General features: G+C 38.6%; 1 pseudogene across 1 annotated transcript; it reads left to right on the top strand.

Annotated features, from left to right (window-relative positions):
- The first annotated feature begins 2,165 nt into the window (after positions 1–2,165).
- LOC144641446 (arginine kinase pseudogene) lies at positions 2,166–6,474 on the top strand (annotated as a pseudogene). Its single transcript, XR_013568556.1, has 3 exons — positions 2,166–2,332; positions 4,539–5,442; positions 6,133–6,474. The product of XR_013568556.1 is annotated as an arginine kinase pseudogene (transcript).
- Positions 6,475–7,723: the final 1,249 nt, after the last annotated feature.

Genomic DNA, 7,723 nt, shown 5'->3' with positions numbered 1-7,723 from the left:
GGGTAGGGATTTTGGTCATATATGAAGGTTTGAAGGGACATCTGACCACCTTTCATGGGGATTTTGACCAATTATTTTGTCCCGGGGGTGGGGAATTTGACATTTTTTTATAGAAAATGTCAAAATCCCCACCCCTTGCCCCACCCCCCCCCCTCGGGCTTAACATTGATAGGTGCATTAACGAAAAACCTTGTCTTTAAAAAGGACGGACCTGTACCGTGCCTACAGTGATAGGGCCGGTTTGCACGCTGCGATCTATCTGCCCGATTCGTTCCAAGCAAATTTACACGCTGCGATTCGTCGGCCGGCTTTTCCTTGCTAAATTGAAAGGATGAAAAATTAAAATTGGCCCAATTTTTAAAATCTGTGACGCTGCAACAGATTGTTAAAAAATCAGGCCAATTTGTAAATACACAGTCATTTATTTATCAAATCTGGGACAAATCGGGCCGACAAATCGTAATGATTGTGTAAACCGGCCTTTATAATCTCAATCTGAAGATTGAAGATTCACAAATTAAATAACAACAGGAAAGCGCTGAAAAAGGAAACGAAACGATTCACAAAGTTGGAAATGGTTTATGTTTGCCCTACCCTGTGCTATTCTCCGAAATTTTGGGTTAGGGTGTGCAGAGCGCCTTAGAAAACATTTGTATCCCATTTTCGACCAAAATACACTCTTTTTTCTGTAAAAATATTGTTTTTCCAGTCCAGGCTGATTATTCTTATGTTTTTCTATCGATTTTAGGCTGAAAATATTCTTGTGAATATTCTTAGATTACAGTGTATGACATTCCATTTTAGAATGTACTGGGATATCAGTCAAGGCTAGTGCTGTTTCGCTGTTATTGTTTTTTATTTTGGCCAGTTTTGCCGTTTACTTGATGGGAAGAATTTTCAGTTATACCTTTTAGTTGAAACATATAATTGTATTTACAAAGTTTCAAGACACAAAATTGTATCCTTTTCAAATTACAGCCTCGGATTAATTCTTAAAATATTCTTAAAAATTCGCAAATTTCAACCTCGATATTCTTATAAAGTACAGTGGAACCCCGATATAACGATATACCAAGGGAGCAGTAAAATTATATCGTTATATCGAAGAATCGTTATATCGAAACTCCCGATATAACGATATGGCCGTACAATAACCGAAAATATCGTTATATCGGGGTAAACCTAACAAGTACTTTTTACTGCATATTAGAGGAGGATAAAGAGAATAATTTTGGAAAGAAGGCTTACAACATAGTATCATTTTCGTATATCATCGTACAAAGCTGTTTTTAAAAACGATAGAGATGACTCGATTACCGTAATGTTATTGCATTAAATTCGATGTTTTGCAAATATAATGTGACTGTGTACTGATAATATCGTTATATCGGGAGGATTTTTCGTTCGGTCCGCTAAATTCTCATCGTTATATCGGGAATATCGTTATATCGAAGATCGTTATATCGGGGTTCCGTCCCATACATTTTACTGAAACTTTTGCTGGGACATAGAATATTCATCGTTATATCGGGAATATCGTTATATTGAGGATCGTCATATCGGGGTTCGACTGTATATTCTTATAGAGAAAAAGAGAGTGTATGCAAATTTAACCTACTCCATTTTAAACCTGACCCAAAATTTGATACCCTTTTTAGACCAAAACCGGGGCTCTCAAAAACCATACCCCTAGAGCCTCACATACCCTCCCATATATCTTATACTGGTGGTAACCACAGGTTAGAAAGTGCGGGCCTAGATGCACTTAGAGAGCTTTGTGTTCAGATTGAGGTATGAGTGCGAGGGTGCGTAATTTTAGATTCCAAAATACATTCATGTTTCACGGCAATTATTCTATTAAACAGGTCGAAAAATTTATCAAACAATGTCGGCAAATCACTGCACAAAAGACAATTATTCCGAGTAACGCGTCACGCAAGTATGCATGTACGCGTATTTTACTCTAAATTGAGAACAAAAATTTGCAAATCCATCTACAGTCTTCAGAAAGTTGTCGCCTTACTGAATATTTTCATGCTTATAAAAAGGCAGACGGTAACAAACTGTAACAATCATTCGTTTCCCGAATAACGATTCTCGGACATACGAACCAAACGTTCGGAACCGAACGAGCTCGATATTCGCCAGGTTGTTTAATATTCCAGTCAGGTGATGCAAATAAAGCAAAAGACAATAGATATACTCGCCCAGACGCATGTGCATTTTTTTTCCTTGTCGCGTTACGCTACAAGGAACGCCTAACCTTAAACCGTTGCTCTGTAACTATTTTTCGAAACTGGTACGATTTTGGTCGATCGGTTCAATCTTTCAGGTAAGCTGTAAGAGATTTTATCACATCTCACATGGTTATCTTGAAAAAATTGTAATTTATGATCTGTGGTCGGTTCCGCCGGCGTCTTGTGTGGCTCTTGATTTGTTCGGTTAAAATATTTTCTAGTTCGCCGGAAATTTGTAGACTTGAAATTATCACATAGCATAACAAACAACAGTCAAACAAATTTTGTCTCGCAACGATCAAATTTATCAAAAATTGTGAGTTGAATTTAATGAGTTTCTCTTATTATATTGATCTATAAAGTTCGCGAGGCGTTCATTATAAATTCAACCTGCCGGTCGGGTTAATCGAAGTGACCGGTCTGTGTTCCACTTTCGATAACGTTCATAGTTTTTGAGGATTACTGTAAAAGGTGTTCAAATGCGATTGAGTTCTGAGTTGTTCGGCGTTTCAGAATTTTGTGAATACAAAATCAAGGGTGGTTGCTACACTGTAAGAATTATTTTGAATATTTCATTCCTCGTGTTTCTTCTGAATATATTTGCAAAAAGTAAATATTGTAATTATAAATATTGTTTTCTCCTTAAATATATCGTATATTCCAACGGAAAGAATAGTGGATTCTCAATTCGATCAAATATAATTTTTGTGGTTAGAAAAAGATTTATTTTATTTAAAAATTCGGTATGGTAATGTTAAAATTCGGAGTAAAGCTCGAGGTTAAGTGAGATCGCGATTTGTAGACTGCTCGCATAAAACGAAAGAGTAGTATAATTATTTTGGAATACCTGCTGTTATTCATTCACACTTAACTTATATTTGATGCAATTTTCCAACACTTTATTTGTGCTTCTAATATAAAATTGTCAATATTCTCGCGTTTAAGCCGGGTTATGAAAGCAACAGACATGTACATCTGCGACGAACTTGTACAATTTGCATAACAATAATTTTACTGCTGAGATTATTTTTAGCTCGTCGAAATAATTACTATACAGATGTATTTTGTGTATGGAAAAAATGCTTAAAATTTCACAAATTTGCTGTAGTGCATGTTCTGCTACGAACTCAGGAAAAGTCACGCCTTCCGCAATGCATTATTTAAAATGAACCCGTGACATATTAACTATTTCGACATGGCGGAATTTTCGAGGTGAAACTACTCTCAAAGCCAATTGGATATTTTTTATTCTCGATGATTTTGCCATTATATTGTTACATTAATCGTAGTAGTTATAAAAATGACAATATTTCTAACGATAAATTTTAAATGCCGGTTACATTTTTTCTGTTTGATTTAGGCGCAATATATTAATGATTATTTTTTCTTAGAATTATTCTGGTAGCTTGTTCAAATTAATTAATATCTCTGCTGTATTTTTGTACCATGTGCCATATCGTACCCAGAGTCTTCGTTGCCCTTGACCAGCAGTCGCGAAGGGTGTGCCCGAAAATACTGGAGTCCCGCTTGAATTGCGCATGCCTAGCTGTCAAAAGTATAGTTTATTGTTTACATGTACAAAACCAATCAAAATCCATCCTTCCTATGCATAGGGAGCATGATATAAACAATCCTTTTAGAATTGCATTGGGCCCAAATTGTATATACCTGATTGATCATCAAAGTTAAAACCTGGAATTTTTCCTGATTTAAACAAAATTTTAACTGTCGCTCCAGTGCTTTGACTCTGAATAATTTCTACCCGTTGAATATGGCCATTTCAACTTTTGAGTGCTGCCGGTTTAATTGAACTACAATACAAACAATACAATTGTATTGACAACTTCCTGAAAAGGGTTTCAATGCGAATACTCGAACCGGGGAAGTTCGAACAAAGTTAACCAATCACAACGTTAATTGAGGACAAAGGATAGCGACCTTTTCTAGCAACGGACCATTGACATTCAAGAACGCAAACAATAGATTTACAACATAATTTAAACGTATAAACAGTTGCGGACCCCTCAGGAAACTTGTTTAAAAATGACAATAAAATTACGAGAAGCTCGGTAGCAAAAGTTACACTAATATAGAGAGTTTTCACATGACATCATGGCGGCCATGTTGGTGTGCCAAGCCAATCCTATGGGATTTGTATTGTTTTCGTATGTAAACGCTTCCCTTTTTTCTAATAAATTTACATAGATGCTGGCCACGTGAGTGAAAACACTCTTTATTACCATAACTCCATGCAGTCAAATCAAAACCACACTAAATTTTGATTTTCAATTTTATATCCAGAGCTTCCGAAGACATGTCTTTCCCAAATCAGCTTTCGAGTCCGGACTGCAATCCCAAAATGTTGATGAAGAAACATCTCACCCCAGAGGTGTACAAATCTTTGAAGGACAAGAAGACTAAAGGCGGAGTCACCCTTGCCGATGTGATTAACTCTGGCCTAACGAATCTGGATTCAGGGACCGGAGTTTACGCCGGAGATGAGGAATGCTACACCCTCTTCGCACCGTTGCTAAGTCCCATCATAGAAGAGTACCACGGCCCGTACAAGCTCGCAGACGGTCACACATCCGACATGAACCCGGAGAAGGTAGACGCTCCTGATCTGGATCCAGAAGGAGCCTTCATCCGTTCCACTCGTATTCGTGTTGCTCGCAATCTCAAGGGGTACCCACTTACACCAAATATCTCCAAAGCACAAAGGGTAGAGCTGGAGAAGAAGATTGTTGGTGTATTGGAGTCGTTAAAGGGCGACCTTGCTGGAACGTACTATCCCCTTACTGGAATGGACGAACAGACACGTCAGCAGCTTGTGGACGACCACTTCTTGTTCAAGAAAGGTGATCGCTTCTTGGAAGCGGCTGGCGTCAATAAAGAATGGCCTGAAGGGCGAGGGATCTTCCACAACGCCAACAAGACGTTCTTGGTCTGGGTAAATGAAGAAGATCAACTTCGCATCATCAGCATGGAAATGGGAGGCGACATTAAGTCTGTTCTCAATCGCCTCTGTGAAGCAGTCAATGAGATAGACAAGCAGCTTGGTTTTCAGCATACTAAGGAACATGGGTATCTCTCCGCGTGTCCCACTAATCTGGGCACAGGAATGCGAGCTAGTGTGCACGTGAAGATTCCCCATGCCAGTCAACATAAGGACTTCCAGAAGATCTGTGATGAATACCACATTCAGGTATGAATACGGCAAAGTATGATACATCTACTAAACGTGAGCTGGAATAGGTTTACCCAAGCAGAAACATTTCGAATTATATATAGTTTGTTCACAGCCTTTCTATTTTCTCTTAAGATCGTCAAGAGGGTGAACAAAATCCTGCGGCGAATCGAACGAGCTCGAAGGCAACTAAGGGTATTGGGCTCTCGTGTTTCGCGCTTGTTCTCGCGTGGTCGCTTCGCTCGCATGCAAAATTATTTTTGGAAGTACGGTATTCTATTTACAAACCAAAAATTGAGACAATTTCACTTTTTAGATGTGTTTTAAACGTTGTTCAATTTCTAACTGTGAACACATATCGCTCCAACAGTTTTCTTTATTATGAAACGTACATTTAATTGTTCCTTGTATTTGATGAGTCCATCTGTAACAATATTTTAAGTTTTTTTTTCGCAATGGTTTCTGCTCGCACAAAACGTAGAGTAATCGTCTCAAATAAACATATTTTCTGTATCTCAATGCAAGGGGTAGTAAGGCACCTTAAGCTTATCACATTTCTTCTGTGGAATGGCAATTCACTCTTTTGCATTATTACAATGCAATGGTCAATCCGGGTACATCAGAGAAAATTCTTTTAGCAGTGAGGAAAGTGTTTTCTTACTATAATTATTATTTTTGAAGGTGTTTTTAAACCCTTTTTTCCTTCAGCCTCGTGGAATCCATGGCGAACATTCTGAGTCTACAGGAGAGGATGCCGGGGTTTTTGACATCAGCAACCGTAGGCGCCTGGGTCTGTCAGAGGTGCAATGTGTTAAGGACATGTACGAGGGGGTAAAGAAACTGCTGGAGATTGAAAGAGCTGCTATTGCGTATGTATTGTTTATTATTCGATACATTGTCTCTGATTTCCCTTATAGTTTGCTGAACTCTGGTTCCAGCAGTCCCGTTTCGAGCCCTGGCCGAGGCACTGCGTTGTGTTCTTGGGCAAGACACTTCACTTTCATGCACAGTGCCTTTCTCCACCCAGGTCTATAAATGAGTACCGGCGAATTTAATGCTGGAAGTAACCCTGCGATGGACAAGCATCGCACCTAGGTTTAGAGAGTCAGTAGAAATACACTTAGTCGCTTTATGCTTCAGAAAGTAGGATAAGCTCCGACCTGACGGGCCACTAGGATCGAACTCAAACTTTACTTTGCCTTTAACTGAGACGGTGAAATGGTCAACTTAAAACTGTAAGAAAACAGTTATGGGAAATTAGAAATAAATTGGTAGCTTATTAATCCCATTATCTTCGAAGACTGCCAAAACACGAATTGAATATATATATCTGCTTCAAAGTTGAAAAATGAACAGCACCGCAGAAAAGTATTGCACTACATGGATCTCATTTCTCAGATTTTACCAAAGTTCGAGCCATGTTGTTCCCGTGCACGTAGCTTGTTTTTAATTCGTGAAGGGCTCCAATCAGATAAAAAACGGTTGATCTTCGAAAGAAAACGACCTGGGCCAAACATAACAGTAGTTTATTTTAAATGACATTATATAATAACCTGAATTCTACGCGCATTTTGATTGGTTCTTACTTATGATCTATCAGAGTACAGACACATGGATGACGTCACGCGGTGGTGTGACTCGCGCGCGTGATTAGAGTTCATAGTCCAAATCATAGTTGTCGGCAAAGTTTTTCAAACTTGCGAGGCCACAACAGAGCAAAAAAGTTCAGCTTAATTACAAATGTCCAGTGAGAAACAATACGCCAAGCATCGTTCACCTTTCGAAGCATTTAACTGGGCGAAACAAGCTTGAAGAAGACAGTGAATTATTCGAGAAATTATCCGAAATCTGTATGAAAGTTTGACCGGTGTTGTGCAATTGGACAACGCCACGGAAAACAAACGAATTGCGGTTGAACGCTTCGGTTATGTCTACAGATTTGAACAACTTTCCAAATCGGAATAAAGGTTAGTTTTTTCATTGACTTTCAATTGACCATTTTTCTGTTTATTTAATTAATCGGATGATAACAGTGCTTCGTGTTAACGAAAACTTAATAGTTAAATCAAAACAACTTAGCTCATCTTTACGGCGGCAGTGCTCACACTGAAGTGTGCTGAAGTCTTGTGTTATTATATAAAACAAATAGATTCCATTTTGCCGTGGGTCTGTTCAGTTATAGATCACAGAAGACGTCAAAATGTGGTATGAACATCAGTGACCCACTCGGCTAGCGCCTCGTGGGCCACTTCTCTGTTCATACCACTTTTAGACGTCATCTGTGATCTATTACTGAACA

The sequence above is a fragment of the Oculina patagonica genome, unplaced genomic scaffold, assembly GCF_052425735.1.
Source record: "Oculina patagonica isolate OP01 unplaced genomic scaffold, crgOcupat unplaced952, whole genome shotgun sequence".
NCBI lineage: Eukaryota > Metazoa > Cnidaria > Anthozoa > Scleractinia > Oculinidae > Oculina > Oculina patagonica.
Note: the sequence above shows the minus strand (reverse complement) of the source record. Positions and strands in the feature narration are given on the sequence as shown.